This window comes from Hylobates moloch, unplaced genomic scaffold (assembly GCF_009828535.3).
Source record: "Hylobates moloch isolate HMO894 unplaced genomic scaffold, HMol_V3 SCAFFOLD_12, whole genome shotgun sequence".
Classification (NCBI taxonomy): Eukaryota; Metazoa; Chordata; class Mammalia; order Primates; family Hylobatidae; genus Hylobates; species Hylobates moloch.
Window position 1 is genome coordinate 97,204,215 of NW_026652287.1, and position 19,835 is coordinate 97,224,049.

The window sequence follows — 19,835 nt, forward strand, 5'->3', positions numbered from 1 at the left end:
CCTGAATGTGTAGATGGGGAAAAGAAGTATATTTTCCTCGCTCATCACTAGGTTCATGGCTAAGGCTCCTATAACAAAAAACGTATTAAGAAGAGAAAAGCACATACATTTACTTAGGTTTTACCTGACACAGAAGCCTTCGGAATCACAACCCAAACAAATGTCTTTCTCTTGCTAATCTAAATTTGGAAAGGAAGGGACAAAGAGAAATCTTTACCTTCCTCTCTTCACCAAACACTGCAGACAGAGATCCAGGAGATCTGACTTGGAAAGAATTCTTACCTTTTGTTGGCTTTTTGTCAGTTATTTTAGGATTTACCTGCATGCTCTGAAATGAGTGTAGTCTTAGCTGTCTCTTCATGGTTGCCAGAAACTGTAGGGGAGGAAGGATTTTCCTCAACTATTTTGGGGTCCATGGCTGGATCTGGAAATAAAACTGACAAAGACAGAGGAACAGGAGAAAGACATACACATATTTAATAAGCTTTATATGACATGAGGGCCTTCATAAGGAAATGACTCAAAGAAACAGGTAAACTTATGTATTTTTATGCTTAGTTTTGATGAAGAGGTAAACTGTAATGGGGAAATATCACTGAAGAAAAAATAAGGATGATTTAATGGTAATAAAATGGGGAGAACTTAGCAAGGCCTGTTGGTTCTGCTGCTTCTCTCTGTTTCCTGTGTCTTCAGAGAGGCAGACATTCCTTTCTTCTGGGTATAGGGAGGGCATTTCTCTCATGAGGTTTTATGATCTGCTTTGAGTAGAAGACCAGAAATTCTTTTGAGATTTTACAACCTGTTTCAGAGGAGAAAGGAGAGAGTAAGCCAGAGAGACCTTCCTGCTTCTGCAGTTCTCTCAAATTCCTTCATCTTAAAATACTCAGTATGCCAAGGTGCCATGTCTTTTTTTTTTTTTTTTTTTTTTGAGACGGAGTCTCGCTCTGTCGCCCAGGCTGGAGTGCGGTGGCGCGATCTCGGCTCACTGCAAGCTCCGCCCCCCGAGATTCACGCCATTCTCCTGCCTCAGCCTCCCGCGTAGCTGGGACTACAGGCGCCCGCCACCTCGCCCGGCTAATTTTTTGTATTTTTAGTAGAGACGGGGCTTCACCGTGTTAGCCAGGATGGTCTCGATCTCCTGACCTCGTGATCCGCCCGCCTCGGCCTCCCAAAGTGCTGGGATTACAGGCTTGAGCGGTGCCATGTCTTAGTGTAGCCTGCCTTGAGCCCTGTCAAATGGGTGAGTGAATAAACCTGACTCCACCATGCGCCAGTTGGATAAGTCCCAAATTCTTCGTCCTTCTGAGCGTGGATCAGCTTAGCAACTTTGTGAGCATTAAATGAGATCCCGTATTTAGAAGCCCCTAAGGGGCCCTAGCTTGCAGTAGTTAATCATTTAAAGTTGTGTGTGTGAATGTGTGCTTTTCTTTTGCTTTCTTTTCCTTCCTCCTGGGTTTATTATAAGCTGCTAAGGGAGTAACGGGTGCAAATGTTCTGAAATGTCTATGCAAATACACCGTGGCCTCATTATCATTATCTGGTGGGCCCAGGTGGAGAAAGGTAGAACCACAACAGCTACTAATATGACCCATTTGAAAGGCTTCCCATCCTCTGACAGGCAAATGAGCGAGAGAAACACAATGAAGTCTGCTTAATGGTACTTTTGTCAAGGCAGTGGGACAAAGAGAAGGGAAGCTCAGCATGTTCAGGGGTTTAGCTGGGGATCCTTAGATTCTGTGCTACCTGCGTTGCTTATGATTTTTCCTTTTAAAAAAATATTTATTGGCCACAATGAACTCTCAGAACGGAAGAGGTGTGACCTGCATTCTCTGTAGAAATTCATAGTCTGCGAGTGATAAACCAGCAAGCAAATAGAGAACAAGCAAGTTTGAACAGAGTTGCATTTTTTTTTTAAAGCTCTTCAGAAGGAGACTATTTCTTTTCATCCGCTTTCTATTGGCATGATCATAGAATATTTCGAGTAGAGAAGTATTTGTATGCATGTGTTTGTGTGTGTTTATGAGGAGTAAACAGGAAAATAAGGAAAACACTTCATTCATTCCAGAGGGAGAAGAAGGAGAAAACCTGATCACAGACTGCGGACCGGCAAGAAAGAGCAGAGGGAAGCTGAGAGTGTGCACGGAGACTGAGAAAAATGAAAAAGCTCCAGCTTTTAGGAAAGAAGTCAGGATGAGGACTTCTTGAAAGAGAAAGCGACGGTGGACACATGAACAGCAGGAGAGGAGAGAGAAAGGCATGGTGGATGCACATAGCAGGGGGCACGTCATAGCCTCCTGGGGGAGAGCGAGAGTCCGTAACCAAGAACCGAGAACCGTCCTCTGCACGGGGAGGGAGGTGTGAGTGGGAGGCAGGCAGCAGATGCTCGCAGCGGGGAGCAGAGGGGCATCACAGATCAGAGGAAGCAAATAAATTAGGGAAGAAAAAGACCTGTTGGGTCATTCCTGGGCTCCCCACTACTCCTAATGCCTCTGAGTTCTTTTGCCTAGCATGTATTTTTAAATGTCTCCTGGATTATTGTACCCACTCTTTTCTCTTCCAAATGTTTGGCCAGAGGATGATGTTTCTTTCCACAACATCTAGTTTGCTGAATATACATGCAGAATACCTAAAAAAAGACCAGGAGGAAAAAAAGAGAGAGAGAATCCTGAACCCAGAAACACACACCTGTGTGATAGCCATTAAGTGAGCGCAGTGTGCCGGGAGGTGCGTGCTGCCTGAGGCAGGCACTGCTGCTTTCTCCTGCAGGCCCTGTCTACAAAGAGAACTATCCCAGGTTTCCAAAATGCTATTTAGGGAGCTAGTTTGCTCTTTATTTTGTAGAGAGGGTGGGGGTAAGAGAGAAAGGATGAGAGAGAAAATAATGTGAAAAGGGGAAGAGATGGCAGATGAGACAGGAAAATGAGGGTGGGAAGTGGAGGATGCCACTTCTTCAAGGGGTTCAGAGTGAAAATAGGGGTAGAGGAGAAGCATGAGAGAATATAAAATCTCATCCCGTAATCTGGTGGCTTTCAAAATTTCGAGGCCATGATCTATTGTCAGAAGCATTTCATAGTTAGCACAGTGCTTGATATTTGGCAGTGTCTGGAGACATTTGTAGTTGTGCCAGCTGAAGTTGCGGGGAGATGTTGTGGGCATCTGGTGGAGGCCAGGAATGCTGCTAACAAACAATGATGACAGGACAGCCCCCCACGACAAAGATGTATGCCGAGAGCATAATGCAGCTGAGATTGAGAAGCTCTGAACTCATAAACACATGTGTGCACACATAAGTAAATCGCAGATTTCAGAAATAATAACCCTTACTCCATGCAATGTCTTTTTTTTTTTGACAGAGTCTTGCTCTGTCACCCAGGCTGGAATGCAGTGGAGCAATCTCAGCTCACTGCAACCTCCACCTCCCAGGTTCAAGCGATTCTCCTGCTTCAGCCTGCAGCGTAGCTGGGATTACAGACATGCACCACCACGCACAGCTAATTTTTGTATTTTTAGCAGAGATGGGGTTTCACTATGTTGGCCAGGCTGGTTTCAAACTCCTGACCTCTCGAACACCCACCTCAGCCTCCCAGAGTGCTGGGATTTCAGGTGTGAGCCACTGCACCCAGTCAATATTTTCTATTCTGGCTAATTCTGTCATTACACAATGTTGGTCACAATTCGTAAATAGATACCTTGATATACTACTGTTTGAAAAATACTGTGGAAAGTGTAGAAGAACAGAAAATCCATGGCTCCTTGGAGAGTGGCTTGTGTAGCCATAGGTGCTCAATTATATCCCAAGGCCTTATTTTTTTCTTCTCCTCTCCCTGCCTCACTGGTGGGTTCCAGGAATACTAACTTCTCCTTCTGCCTCTGGCTTTAGTTTTCTGTTTAGGATGTGCCTCTTCTGGCTCTGGGTGTGGCTGGGTCTTTCTCAGCACTTGGATCTTACTTGTAAATTTTATGTCTTACCTCTAGAGTGACGATTCTGGAGAATAAGAATCGTGCCTCCCTTCTTTTACATTTTATTTCAAGTGCTTAGCACAGTAGTTGGAACACAGCAGTCATTCAACAAATACTTGCTGGAAGCTTCTGGATGAATGAGTGATAAAATACCCGTAGGAAGACACTAAGGAGAGAGTAGAATCAAACTCTATAATGCAGTATTCCAAGGGGAATTTGGAGATCAGAATATTTCTGCCTACGTAGAATATAACCAAAGTGGATCCCAGGGGCATGGTTAATATCTCTCGTTTGCTTTTTCATTATCTCTTTGTGAAGCACACACTTTGAGCACTGCTCTTTTAAGGAAAATGCTAGCCCATTCTTTTCTACAAGTACCTGAAGGGCATTGGCCTTTGCGGACGTTTGCATACTACATAGTAGTGTTGTGATGTGAGCTTAATTCATGGCTCCATCTGACCCATTTCTAATTAGTAAAGTGAGAAATCCTTTCTTCCTCCAGGGTGGATTTAGACAAGACATATTTTAGACATTTGCCGTGACTGATGTCTCCTTCTAAGTAGGCAAATAATCCCTCGAGTAATACAAGTAGGGCACTGTTATGAGTTTTTATTTCTTCATTTTACTTTTATCATTGAATTATTGAACTTAAAGTGGAGGAATGGCCTGAATCTTTTGGAAATTTTTCCTTGAAACATTCTGATTTGGAAACTAGGGTGATGCTAAGACATATCTCATATAAGAAAGTTTTTAATTCATGTTGAAAAGTGAAAACAGGGAAGTCATTACAAAGTGTGGGTGTGTGGACTTGGATTGCACTGAACAAGTAATAAACCTAAGGGCACATAAACAAAACAAAATCCTCTCTTGAGGCACAAGGGCTCTTGAAGTGAACATACAGTTTAGCTTTGCGTTGACCCTTGCCACTCAGCTTGATGATTTTCACATTAGTAACTGTTAATACCAATTTAGAAAAGGTAGAAGGCCCTGGATGGAATTCTTAAAGTGGAAACTTCGTGTATTCTTTTTCTCCTCAATTTTCTCAAAATTGTGGGACCATATTTATGTCTTGCTCTCTCACTAGCTAACCCCAATTTACAGAATGACCTTGCAGATGCCTGGAAAAAAACTAGCACACAACATGCATTAGCCCTGTTTGTTGATGTGATTCAGAACACTGCAACCTTCCCTTCTGCTACCTGGGCAGGTCAGGAAACTTTCTAATCTTTACCTTTTGAGAGGAACATTCCGTTTTACAGATTGCATGCTGATCTTTGAAACCAAATAAGGTGAAATGGCTGCACCTCTTTCAAACTGACAAAGAGATGAGTGCCTTGAAACTATATGAGAGGCACGGTGAAGGGGAGGACAACAGGCACCATGCAGAAAGTGAGACATGAGGTTTCAGTTTGTAATTAGGGGACCATAGAATAGCAAGGATTGTTTCCGGGCATTTAAGGAAGACAGGGCTGCACTTTGGAAGGCCGAGACGGGTGGATCACGAGGTCAGGAGATCAAGACCATCCTGGCTAACATGGTGAAACCCCATCTCTACTAAAAATACAAAAAATTAGCCAGACGTGGTGGCGGTCGCCTGTAGTCCCAGCTACTCAGGAGGCTGAGGCAGGAGAATGGCATGAACCTGGGAGGTGGAGCTGCAGTGAGCCAAGATGGCGCCACTGCACTCCAGCCTGGGTGACAGAGCGAGACTCTGTCTCAAAAAAAAAAAAGGAAGACAGGGCTGGATTTAAATTCTGCACCTCCACATGCATGAGTAACTTTGGCCTGTCCCTTAACTTCTCTGAGCACTTGCTTCCTCACATGTAAAATGAGAGCTATTGCACCTTCATAGAGCTGTGAGGGTAAAATGAGGTCATCCATGAACATTACTTACACAGTGCCTGGTATACAAGGAACACTCAACAGATACTAGCTTTTCCATATTCATATTCTACTTTGTACCCTCGATTACTCTCCTCCCCCAGGTCTTTCAGAGTGGACATTGGTGTTAAATAGGTATTTTGTATTTCATACCTATTTAATAAACCTTGTTCAGGTTTATTACTGAATAAGTAATAAACCCAAGGGCACATAAATGAGACAAAATTCCCTCTCAAGGTGCAAGGGCTCGTGAAGTCAGCACACAGCGTAGTTTTCCTTTGACCCTTGCCACTCAGCTTGATAATTTTCACATTAGCAATTGTTAATACTAATTTAGAAAAGGTAGAAGGTCCTGGATGGAATTCTTAAAATGGAAACTTTTTATGTTCCTCCCCTTCTCCTCTCTCAATTCTCTCAAAAGTGTGAGGCCATGTTTATGTCTTCCTCTCTCAGATGTGATGCTATAGGGTGTGGTCACAAGGACCTGAAATGAGGAAAATTGAAGGAGAATTAGGAGGTGTGGGCAGGCAGTGATTTTAATTTGGGACGTGTCAATACTGAAATGCCTTTGAGTCTTTCAAGAGGAGAGGTAGCGATCCAAACTTCTGGAGAGATAACAGTTTGGAAGTTGTTAACAACTGGTAACAGGTGGTAACTAGTTAACAGGTGGTAACTAGTTAACAGGTGGTAGTAACTGAAAAGAGTAAAAGTAGCTCCTTGAACCCTAAGGAGCGCCATTTTTAATAGGGCCAATCTAAAAATGAGGTGCTCTGGGAGACTGAGACAAATGATACAGGAGAACCAAGAGAGATTGTGGGCACAGGTAACAAAGGAGGAGAGAATTTCAAGGAGCACAGAGTCATCAACACTGCCAGGTATAGCAGAGTAGCCTGGAAAGACAGTAAAAACTACCCCTTCAAATGTTTTAAATGTGGAGCTCATTGGTGAACCTGATGGAAGCCTTTCCAATGACACAGCAGGGTCAGGAGCCAGATTGCTGAGGGGAGAAGGGAAGGTGAGGAGGTGGAGGCAGTGAGTACCATTGCTCTTTCAATAAAGAGGGTCACAACTTGAGAGGGAGACAGGGTCAAGGGCAGATTTTATATTCTGAAGGCAGAGGCTTGAACATGTTCAAAGCCTGCTGGGAAGAGAACTAAGAGAGAGGAAGAGGTTGAAGATATTAGAAAAGGAGAGTAATTTGGGGAGAAATGGAAGGAAAAGGGAAAGAATCAGATTAGGAGAAAGAGAGGAAGGGTTGGCCTTAAACAAGAGGAGGATGCCTCACCCTGTGGGATTGGAGGAATGGTGGCAAGGGTAGGTGTGCAGGTGGAGAGATTTGAGATGAAAAGGGGTGGTGGGGCAATGGACTCATCACTAATCATTCATTTTATCTTTACTCATCAAGTGTGGTGAAATTGTAGAATAGTCATTGAAGGTTTTTTAAAGATTTTTAAGCTTTTTCAGGTTTTTAAGGTGTTATCTTAGCTCTAGGCCCGTTGCTCATATTGTATTTGTCCTGCAGGTTTTTGGAGGCCTCCATAATGGTTGCATCCTATTGAAGCTATGGCTCATGCCTCTAACCTGTGGCTTCTGCATCCTTTACCTGTTTTCTGTTTGTTTGTTTTATGTTATTTTGTTTTTGCAGCCATCTGTAAGCATTTAGGGACGTAAGCTCCACTGTTTTTTCAAGAACAACATTCATTCAGCAGCAACTTTGTGAGCCCTGTTTCTTGGTTAAGTTGGTTGTGGAAATTACACAGTCTCAATCCTCCCTGCGCTTCTGTTCTGGTGAGGGTAATAACAAAGCTATAAATTACAAAAAATGGTAAGACTTGTGAAGGTAAAGCACAGGGTATGAAGATGCGGGTCTCTAGTGGTCTGCAAAGTCAGAAAAGGTTTCCTTGAGGAAGAGAGATTTGACTAGAGAATTAGAAAGTAACTAGGCAGAGGGTGGGTGGGTAGGCTGTGTGGTGGGGCTGTAGGGAGGCATCTCAGACAGGGGGAACATGTTGAAAAGTTGTCCAAAGAAAACACAGAGCATGGTGCTTTTTTTCAATTGAGCCTAAGCCTTCGAGCAAAAGATGGAGAGGGAAAAGAGGGTGAAGTTAATTGAGAGAGGGAGACATAGGCCAGATCATGCCTAGCGTTGTCAGCCGTATTAACCCTGTGGACTTTATGAGAGGTACGATTTGCTTTTTTGTTTGTTTGCTTGTTTGTTTTTTTGCTTTTTAAAAAATAGTCAATAGGCAGATTTCAACACATTCGCTTTAAAAAAAAAAGAAAAAGAAAATTGGCCGGGCGTGGTGGCTCTTGCCTGTAATCCCAGCACTTTGGGAGGCCGAGGCGGGCGGATCACGAGGTCAGGAGATCAAGACCATCCTGGCTAACACAGTGAAACCCCGTCTCTACTAAAAATACAAAAAAATAGCCGGGCGTGGTGGCGGGTACCTGTAGTCCCAGCTACTTGGGAGGCTGAGGCAGGAGAATGGCGCGAACCCAGGAGGCGGATCTTGCAGTGAGTGGAGATCGTGCCACTGCACTCCAGCCTGGACGACAGAGCGAGACTCTGTCTCAAAAAAAAAAAAAAAAAAAAAAAAAAATTTGGTAGCTTTGTGCAAGAGTGGAAGGAGAAGTAGGGAGACCAGCTAGAGGCTCTGCAGTTGTCCAAGTGGGAGAAAATAGAAGTTTGGATGAGGGACATGGCAGGGATGAGGCAGAACAGAGCACTGACTTCAGATCTATTTTTGGAGGTAGAGTCAACCAGGCTTGGATGTGGGGATAACAGAGAGGAGAGGGAGCTGTCATGGATGACTCTCAGGATTCTGGCTCTACTGAGTTCAACTGATCTTGAACTAGATAGTATCTTGAGAGAACACTGTCTCGAAATTCCCTCCAGCATTGCCAGATGAGAAAGTTGATTTCTACTTAGGCTTCATGTTGTATTTAAAAATACATGGTCTTTAAACACTAGACTCATACTTAGCCTAGGAAGATGCTGACACTAGAAGTGGTCCTTGGGGGAGCTGAAAACCAAAGAGCAGCAGGTCTGGGTGTGCCACATCACGCTGGGGTATATGCTGGTGGACTAGAATGGAGGGCAGAAGCACCTGCACTATGCAAATTGCTGATTTCCCTCTTTGTAACTTGTTTTGTATAGCTGATATAGTTGACTATATAGAGTCATAATGTGGTATTCTTGACTTATAAATCTATTGCTTATGAATCTGTTTCCGGGTTCAATCACATTTACCATCTGAATTATTATATCTTTAATAAAGAAATATTCATCTCTGTATCTTCCAGTATGTTCTCTCATACTGGAAAGTAAGGCTTCAGGAAAGTACCCATTTGAATTGGGCAAAACTGGCTTGTTTCACCCAGACTTAGACAATTCAAGATCACAAGATCATGCCAACTCTTTGTGATCTTAAATTGTTTCATTTTTGTGTGACCTTAAGCAAGTCATTTAGACACTCCAGCCTTAGTGTCTTTATCTGTAAAGATAAAAATTCCTGGATAGAAATTTCAGGGCTCTATTGAGGTTTAATTGAGGTCTTATAATAAAGTTGCATCTTATAAGGAGGTCATATTCCAAAATCAATACTTGGAATTGCTTATGAAGTATTCATCTGATCAAGCAATAGATTTAATCTCTTGATTACAGGAAAGTCAGTGGGCAATGCAACAAATTCGTGTTAAGAAACACTTAGATTGGCTGGATGTGATGGCTCATGCCTATAATTCCAGCACTTTGGGAGGCTAAGGCAGGAGGATCACTTGAGCCCAGGAGTTTGAGACCAGCCTGGGTGACATGATGAAACTCCATCTTTACAAAAAAATACAAAAATTAGCTGGGTAGGTGGTGCATGCCTGTAGTCCTAGCTACTTCGGAGGCTGAGGTGGGAGGATCTACTGAGCTCAGGAAGTCAAGGCTGCAGAGAGCTGTGATCGTGCCACTGCCCTCCAGCCTGGATGACAGAACTAGATTCAGTCTCAAAAAAAAGAAAAAATAAAAAGAGAGAGAGAGGAAGAAAGGGAGAGAGAGAGAGAAAGAAAGAAGGAAAGAAAGAAAGAAAAGAAAGAATCAGATAAATTCAGAATGTGGACTATCCTGTAAGATATCAAGATATCAAGCCTGGTCCTGGAAACAGTCAATATCATGGAGCTGAAATGGAGTAAAAAGACATTCACTAAATGTAATACACAAAACAGGACCAGATCTTGGTTTGGAAAAAATTAGCTCTCAAAGTTATGCTCAAGAAAATTGAAGAAATTTGAATGTGGATTATGTGGACCATATTAGGGAGTTGCTGTTACTTTCGAAAGGCATGATAATGCTGTCACGGTTATGTAGGAGTCTGTCTTTTTTTTTTTTTTTTTTTTGGAGCTACCTTTTGAAGCATTAAGGGTGAAGTGATATGATGTCTGTAACTTTGTAACAGCTTAATAAAAAAATGGATATGAGAATAGAGAGATGAAGCAAATATGGCAACATGTGAACACTTGCTCTACATACTTGATAAATGGATTTTCATTGTCCTGTTCTTCTTTATATACTTGAACAATCTCACATTCAAAAGTCAGCACAAAAGGAAAAACAGGAATATGAACAAAATTCCCTCTAGCATTGCCAGATGAAAAAATTGGTTTCTACTTAGGCTTCATGTTGTATAAAAAATATGTGTTTTTAAACACTAGACTCATACTTAGCCTAGGACGATGCCAACGCTAGAAGGGGCCCGTGGAGAACTAAGAACCAAAGAGCAGCAGGTCTGGGTGTGCCACGTCACACTCAGGTGGATGCTCGTGGACTAGAATGGAGGGCAGAAGCACCTGCACTATGCAAATTGCTGATTTCACTCTTTGTAATTAGTTTTGCCTGGCTGATATAATTGACTCTACTATGGATTCAAGACATCCATGTTGCAACTATAATACAATTTTTTGGAAACTTTACACCACTATGTATACACAATTTAACAAACATTACTCAAATAGTGTAGCTCCTCATTCTTTCAGATCAATAAGTCCCTGTCTTTGTATTGTTTCCACTTGAATTTTGGAGGAAGGTGGAATTTTAAGCATATGACTGGTTTGTAGGGTAAGTCATTATGAGCCAACGCTTATGAGTTTCTTGAGGCAGGGGTGGATTCAGGTGGGAGTTGAAGCTTGTACAGTTTTGAGGGTGTCTTTAAAAAAATACAGAATTACGAGTACAAAAATAGATATAAAAGTGAATGTTTAGAATGAGGAAAGAAATCACAACAAATTTTAAAAAATCTGTCAAAGTCTATAAATATAAGATTCAGGAAAAGAAATATTTTTAAAAATAACTTTCTGACACATATAATATTTTTACTTACACTTTTTTTGGTGCATTCTTTAACTCTTCATCTGACAACAAACTTGGAAAATTATTTTCTGTATAGAAAGAAAAAGATAATCTCATCTTTCCTCTGGTACAGCTGATTTATTCATTACTGAAAGCTTTGAAAAATCTCCCATGTCTTAAAAGTTTGCTATTGGTCATGTCATATATATTATTGAAATTATTGTTGAATTTGGGAAAGCTTCTACAAGTGTCTTTTACAGATGAGTTGTAAGACCTCAGTTCATTGCAAGTTTTCATGTGCAGTAACTAATCACAAATCCTCTTTGAATTGACAACATTTGTTAACCAGTTTTTCACCAACTTATTATTATGAGTTTTTAGTCAGTCCTGAAAATTCATGTCACTAGCCTGAGTTAGGGCAGTGAGTAATATTTCTGCAAGCCATTCCTAGCCCAGGACAACTAGCAATCACTTAGGTATGCACAGAAATGACAGGAAATCACATGAATATATTCTATAAACCAAAACCGAATGTATCTTCATTCAACGCCTCCTTTTCTGGAGCCCCCAAATATCCCTGATTACTTGATGCCATCAGGCACTAGGGAAACGTGTGATTGGAAAGCTAGCAGGGAAAAGAGACAGCAGTGGATAAACTATATGATTTTTGCAATTTTTTTTTTTTTTTTTTTTTTTTTGGAGGCAGAGTTTTACTCTTGTCACCCAGGCTGGAGTGCAATGGTGCAATCTCGGCTCACTGTAACCTCTGCCTCCTGGGTTCCAGCTATTCTCCTGCCTCAGCCTCCCGAGTAGCTGGGATTACAGGCACCTGTCACTGTGCCCAGCTAGATTTTTGCAAATTTTATAAAAGCTATGAAAATATCAACACATTGCTAGGGTCCCTCTCAGGGCCTTGGAACGGGGCTGTGCAAATAAAGGCCCTGGAGTTGGACTCAGTAGCTTTCTGGTAAATCCTACTGTGCTTGAGGTAAGCTTTTCTTCATTTCACAGAAACTTATAGTATCTAGCAGAGTGTCTTGTTTACAATGAGCTCTTGCTGGTTGTTAAAATTAATTTCAGTGTAAGTTGCTTTCTTTGGTAATATTTTATATAGTATGATATATGTTATTTAAGACCTTCAAATAAAATAAGCCATGAAGAAAATACTTTTCAAATACTATTATTCAAACTTCTCTCTTTATAACTCATATATCTCTAAAGAATTTTCTGGTGCTGTAGTTTTTAAGCCTGGCTGCACAAACCCGACGAGTATGACATGTGCACTGGTATTTTTAAAAAAACTCTCTAGGTGATTCTAATGTTTAGCCAGAAATTGATATCTACTGTTCTAATGGTTGAAATTCCTTTTATTTTTTACTTTTTAGCTTAAATGTCAAAATATTATTTTAGTTCTCTCTGGGCTCTTTTGAATGAAATATAAGGATATGAGATTCAGGAAATATGATATACATGCATAGCACAATTGGCCGTAAGTAAAATATATCTTTGCTAAAAAGCAATCATCCAGGTAAAAATTCCTATTTCTGTAGAATGCAGTACCATGGTGTACTGACAGTACCAGATATGAGTCAGATAATGTGAACAGCTCCTAATTAAACATAACATTAATTTTCTATCAAGCATCCTCTGTTGTTCTTGAAGGTAAATGCAATTTTGTTTGTATAACAAAGGGTGTCTTAAAGGGATCAGCTACGAGAATGTTTCAAACAGGAAAGTGTCCAGCATGATAAATCTATTCCAGTTCATCAAACACCCATGTGTTCTCACTGTGGCTCAGGTAACCTACTGAATTAGGCAGAATAGTCAACTGGCTGCTGCTCTCTCATCTCTCAAAATGGACTGTGCATTACACATGATTAATTTCAGTCTGTACACACCGAGTGTATTGACCTTATTTCTATTACAGTAGCTAAGCTGGAGAATAACTATAGCCATTTTTAAGGTGATGAAAGAAAATTAGAATTAAGAACATTTTCATGAGATATTTTAATGTTTCACAAGTTATCAGATATCTGAATACAGGCTTACTCTTGATCTTTTCATGGAGATGTTTTTTTTTTTAATTAAGAAAATTCCACATGCCTCTCTTTCAGTTATTTCACCCAAATCTTTATATATACTCAGATATGTCATGTCTCTCTACCTCAATTTACATAGGTCATTTATCAACAATCATGTCCCTTGAGAGGTCATCTGTAACCACTAATCTAAGACAGCAGCCCCCATCACTCTGTCTCTACTGGCCCTGCTTTATTTTAATTCACAGCAATCATCATCATCTGACATTACATTAAACATCTATCTATCATCTATCTTCTATCTATCCATCTGTTTCTGTCTTCTATCTACCTTCTATCTATCTAATCTATCATATCTTCTATCTATCTATCTATCTATCTATCTATCTATCTATCTATCTATCTATCTATATCTCTGTTACTTTCTCATCATCTATCTTCTCCATTGAAATATAGGCTTCGTGCAGAAAGCCTGTATTTATAAGTTTTAAGTTTTATTAACTGCTGAGCTCTCTGTCTAGCATATAATAGACCCTCAATAAATATTAACTGAGAAAAAATAATGTCAACCAACAAATATCTATTCTGTCTGTTGCCTTGCATGTGTGGAGTAAGAGAGACCCTATTCCTGCTTTCATGATTTTGACAGTTTAGCTGGAAAGAAGCAGCTACTATTTTTTTAAGTATTCTGAGGAAAAAACATTGTGCCTCTAGTCTAACTGCTACCTATTAACTTTAGGAAAACTATATATCTAGAGTTTTATTTGCTCTACTGTGTAGAAGATGGAAAGAGCAGAATCTTACCCTTTAGAAAGTTTATTTCAGCTTTCTGTTGTTTCTGTTTCTCCTTTATGGTTTCACCTATCAGGCTATTACGTAGGCAGAAACAACAAAGTTGTTGGATGGTTTCTGTCCCAGTTAATATAATAAAATTTGATTAATTTTAACTTTTAATTTTAGAGTTATCTTGGCTGATAAAGCAATATTATCAACTAAATAACTGATTATAAAACAAGTACAGAAAACAAAACAATATAAATAGCAAGGGGGACTCAGGAAATCTTTAATAATAAATATAAAAATTAACACTGAGTACTTTGTATTCTCAGAACTATAAAATAAATGCATTTAATATACTACAATATTCTTAGGACCTATTATCTTTTTACAGAGGAGGAAACCGAGTTATGGAGGGATTAATAACTTGTAGTTTTTTAAGTACAGCGACAGGAGTAGCACCACTGTCTGGCTCTACTCTTCTCTTTCTTAAGCTGATGTGTTTTGTGGTATCTCTGTCTAACTAGGCTTCCTCATCCGGGGGCATACTCCCCTCTTAAGGCAGTCTTTGTTTCGCCTTCCCTTTCAGGAATCTCCAATCCTTCGGACTTTTCTGCTGTTCTGAGCTCTGCAGCGCATTGCTGCATGGCTGCTCTCCTTATGTGATTGCTTTTGGCTCTTGGACTCTATGTGACATTGCCTTTCCTCCCTGATAACATTGCGAAGGAGAGAAGTCTCTCTGTGAGTCTGTTCCAACATGATTCTAATCTCACTTTGAATGAGACTCGAAAGTAAGAACTTTATAGCTGTGGGGTCTCTCAGTTACAGCAACTACATTTTGCCATATTGACAAGAATTGGCAGGTGATGCAAGTATAATGCTTTCTACAGCATGCCTCCCTCTACTGCCATCCCATGCCCTCCTTCTAATTCTGCTGCTTTAGAGTGTGGATCAAACCACAGTTGTCATTTGACTGTTCAACACATCACATGCACAGAATTCTTTACTCCATTTGTTTTCAGTGGGGGACACAGAACAGCTGTCAATCTTGACTGCTTTGGCCAAAAAATGTTTTCTGGGTACATTTTAAAGATTAACATAACAAACTGTGAAACTTTTTTACTTGGCAGTGCTGCTTCTCCTCAGTTGGCTTGAGGGGAAAACCCCCAGTGAAGAAACAGAAAGAATTTTACATCTTTCCCACATTCCAAGATGATCATCTTGTCATCAATTACAAAAATGAAGTTCACTCATTTCTGAAGTGCATGGGTTAGACACCAAAGCAAAAATGTCAAGTAGCTTTTTCTCTCTTTTTATTTTATACACAAGGTGGATTTTAAAAAGCCACATTTGAACAACAATTGAATACACCAGAAGTAGAATATAGCAAAGTTTGGTAGTATTCTTGGAGGAAAAAAATTACAAAATACCCGAAAGGAAATTAATATAGTGATAAACATTGATTATAGTCAGAAGAGTTGTTTTAAACAATCAAACATGTCTCAAAAAACGAAATTATTCAAATATATGTCAAACACATGATTCAAGCAGTTATTTATTTGTAATCGAACTATGTTATTAAGAATTTGAGTGCTCATATGTTTCAAGACTTTGACTGGTTCTATGCATCTGAATCTAACATAGAATCTTCTTGCATAAAAGGAATCACTGGGGATTGTTCAATCCGGGCCCTCTGATCCTATGATGAGGAATATTTAAACCACCCAATCTGATAGGTGATTATCTATTGCTTATCCTGTTTTAAAGACTCCAGGAATGTCGAGTCTCCAGCATATCCTCATTACCTGTTCAAATACTTAACACTTCGGTTGCTGGATAATTCTATACAGCTCTCTTGAAAAGAAAGGAAAGAAGATTCAGGGATTACTGATGTCTGTAACAATGACATAGCAGGAGTGGGAGTGGGGATATAATGAAATAGAAGGAAAAAAAATAAATGATAAGATTAGAAAAAGCTGAACATTTTAAGGAATAAGTCAGACAGAGTTCATTATCTGAGAAAGGAACAGAAAATACACCTCACCAGAGATAGAGAGAAAGGATCTGCTGGAGTAAATTAATTCCATAATTTAAGGACTCAAAGTAGGAATACTTCTATATTTATATAGAGTCAGCTGATAAGGGTGCTGAGCAATGAAGTGGAAGTGGAGGAGAAGAGTCTGTGTTGCAGTTATCAATAACCATTTTATTATTTGCTCATATTTGTAGGTCAGGGATTTAGGCAGGTCTCAGCTGGGTGATTCTTCTGTTCCATATGGCATCAACAAAGGCCACTAGGTAGCATTTATCTGGCAGACAAAGTGCTCTGGTGGGTTGAAGAAGGATACATTCACATGTTGGCCCCTTGGCAGAATGGTTAGAAGGGTGAGGCTCAAATGGGGCTGTCAATCAGAACACCTCTATGTGAGCTTTCTAGCATATAGGGTCCCAGTGCCATTGGACTTCTGACATGACAGTTCAGGATTCTTGGAGTGCTCCAACGAGAGCAGAAAGAAGCTGCAAGGTATGGTCTAGCCTCAGAGTCCCAGAATGTCACTTCCTCTGTATTCTAGTGATTAAAAAAAGTCACTAAGACCAGTCCAGAATATGAAGGCAAAGAATGAGACTCCCACTCTTAATGGAAGGGGTGGCAAAGAATCTGTGGCCTTTTTAAATCCACCACCATCTATGGTAGTCTTGCTGAGCAAGCTTTTGGGGAAATAATATGATAAAAGTAAGATAGACCCAATTAGGATTTAGAATCAAGTAACAACTGATGTGGCTATATTTGTATCCAAGTAGAATTACAAATAAGCTAATGGGCTTGAGTGAGAAGTGCCTGCTCTTGTGTGATCCTGGGGCTCACCCAATGTCACAAACAGAATGAATGAAGGTGAATGGAAAAAATAAATTTCAGCTCTTTCTCTGCAGTTGAACAAAAAAATTATTGAGTACCTCACCTCCTTATGCTGATTTATAGTATATGCTAGGGACCTCCAAAAAGCAATATAGTCCCTTCCCCTAAGAAGCTCATACTCTGTAGGAGTAAAACGAATGCAGTAGTAGAATAGAATTGTAAACATACAGGAAAATTTATGAAATTTTAGAAATTCAGAAGACTTACTAATATGGATGTGACTTATCTTGCCAGTTCAGGCTCACAGGAAACTTCATGGAGAGACAAAATCCATGCAATGTTTCCATGAAGAGGAGGAGTTGGTCAAATGGACTGGGCAAAGCAAACAGAATATGCAAAGGCAAAGACACCTGGAGAACCATGGTGTGTGTCTGTGTGTAGCTGTGTGTGTGTGTGTGTGTGTGCGCGCGCACACACGCAGGCACTGCAAATAGTTTAATGTGTCGAAGAAGGAGTGGGAGTAAACAAAACTGGAGATGAAAGCAGTGGGCTTATGTTTAAAAAACAATCTTGCATTTCATATATTTGATTCTAAAAGTTAGTAGATGTCATTGTAGTGTTTTAAGCAGAAGTCTAACATGATAAGGTTTCATGTTTCAGGAAGACTTCTCCTGGCCATGATGAAATTGAGAGCCTGGCTTGAGCAAGCCACCTCCTACTCTCAGTAACTGGCAAGTTAACAGGTACTTAGCAATTATCCAGAAATCCTTTCTTACAACAAACTGAAATTCCTCTTGCTTTAATTCAAACCCATTTTTTCTTGTTGGGTTCTTGGAATATTTGCTGTTGATGCATTAAGTTGTACTTCTGGTTTTTCTTTCTTTCCCTGACTTGAGAAGCCTTTCCCTCTTGATAGTCTAAGAACGTACTTCACAGCCCTATTACCTGCTCCATAGAATATATATCTGATGGGAGACGCTGTCATCACAGCCTTAAGATCTGTCTGCCCAGTGAGTTTTGGGAGATCAAAACAGAAAGAAATTCTTCAGTTCTGGCGTAGAGCAGGTTCATATGTTTGGGTTTTTATATTAAGGAATTTATTTCAGTTTGATATTCTTTATGTTATTATTTTCTTCTACCATTTTATAAATCCTTCTTGGGCTACAAACCACTTCCAAGCACTTCAGTACCTAAGCTGCTCAGCAATAGGCCTTTGAAACCAGGCCATCATGAGCTGGTTTCACATTGAAGGTATATAAAAATATGTTCTTTATGTTAGACCAAGATTACTTCTCAGGATTAGAGAAGATTATGTACATATACTATATACAATTGTCCCTCCTTGGGAGATTTGTTCTAGGACCTCTGAAAATGTCAAAATCCAAGGATGCTTAATTCATTGTCATAAAATGGTGTCGTATTTGCATATAACCTATGCGCATCCTCTACATACCTGAAATCATCTCTAGATTACTTATAATACCTGACACAGTGTAAATTCTGTGTAAACAGTTGTCATACTGTATTGTCTAAGGAATAATGACAAGAACAAGAAGTCTGTACAAATTCAGTATAGATACAACTGTTCATTTAAAAAAAATTTTTTTGATTGGTGATTGAATGGTTGAATCCATAAGTGCAGAACCCTTGGATACGGAAAGCCAACTGTAGTTGTACAGGCATGTGCCACCATGCCCAGCTAATTTTTTGTATTTAGTAGAGATGGGGTTTCACCATGTTGGTCAGCTCATCTCGAACTCTTGACCTCAGGTGATCCACCCACCTCCACCTCCCAAAGTGCTGGGATTACAGGTGTGAGCCACCATGCCCGGCCTCATTTGTATGACATTTAAATCAACTTTCTGGTAATCAACTCATTTGCATAACATTTAAATCAATTTTCAGGTAAGACTGCTGGGCTCTAATGTAGAAAAAGTTAAAAATCTGTTTAGTTAAATACTATACTTGCATAAAAGTTTTTACCACTTACCACTCACCTCCTAAAACAATTGTCAAAATTGCTTAATTAGGAGGCAGAGAAATGAACGTGATGGAAGAAATGTGAATGCAGTTTAACATTAAAAAGACTGAGATTGCAGGCCAGGCATGGTAAATCATGGCTGTAATCCCAGCACTTTGGGAGGCCAAGGTGGGTGGATCATTTGAGGTCAGGAGTTCGAGACCAGCCTGGCCAACATGATGAAACGCTGTCTGTACTGAAAATACAAAAATTAGCCAGGATTGGTGGTACATGTCTGTAATCCCAGCTACTCTGGAGGCTGAGGCAGGAGAATTGCTTGAACCCAGGAGGCAGAGGTTGCAGTGAGCAGAGATCGCGCCACTGCACTCCAGCCTGGGCAACAGAGCAAGACTCCATCTCAAAACAAAACAAAATAAAACAAAACAAAACCTGAGATTGCTTCCCCCTAACTTACTGGATACCTTAGCTACTCTATAGGAGTGTGGAGTATATGTTTGGTCTCTAAATTAAGTAGTGAAGGAAATGAATATACAAGACTTTCATGTATCTTCTCTCAGACCTAGGTCTACTTGTGAACAAGAAACATCCTGAAACAGAAGGATGTATCCAAGTGACTGAAATCATAGTTATTTTATAAGCTGAGTGCATCCTGGTAAAGTAGAAAAACACAGGTTGAATGAATACTAATTTACATGGTATTACATAAATTACTAAGCTCAGTTTTTCTATCTTTAAAATGGAAATAATAATACTTACCCTGTCTACCTCAATCAATATGTGCTGAAGGCTGTTTGTGCACCAAGCACTTTGCTAGACCTGAGGATATCTAGCAAACTAGTTTAGAATCATGTGTCTGTTAAGAAGAAGGTAAGTCAACCCAGAATTTTATTGAGGGTTATTGAAGTTGCAAAAGTTGCTCTGAGAGTACAGAGAAGGTGGCCAGGGATGGGAATAAGAAAACTCTTGGGATGGGTAACATTTGAGATGAGTGTTTAAAGCTGAGATAAG

The 19,835-nt window shown here is 40.1% G+C and overlaps 1 long non-coding RNA gene across 1 annotated transcript in view; it reads right to left on the reverse strand.

Annotated features, from left to right (window-relative positions):
- Nucleotides 1-348: 348 nt before the first annotated feature.
- The window catches only part of LOC131380698 (uncharacterized), a 31,042-nt gene continuing 11,555 nt past the window's right edge, over nucleotides 349-19,835 (reverse strand). The window contains exons 3-5 of the long non-coding RNA XR_009208794.1: nucleotides 11,205-11,262; nucleotides 3,970-4,126; nucleotides 349-436 (exon numbers count right to left, since the gene is read on the reverse strand). This is a non-coding gene — a long non-coding RNA (uncharacterized LOC131380698). The remainder of the gene's footprint in view (nucleotides 437-3,969; nucleotides 4,127-11,204; nucleotides 11,263-19,835) is intronic.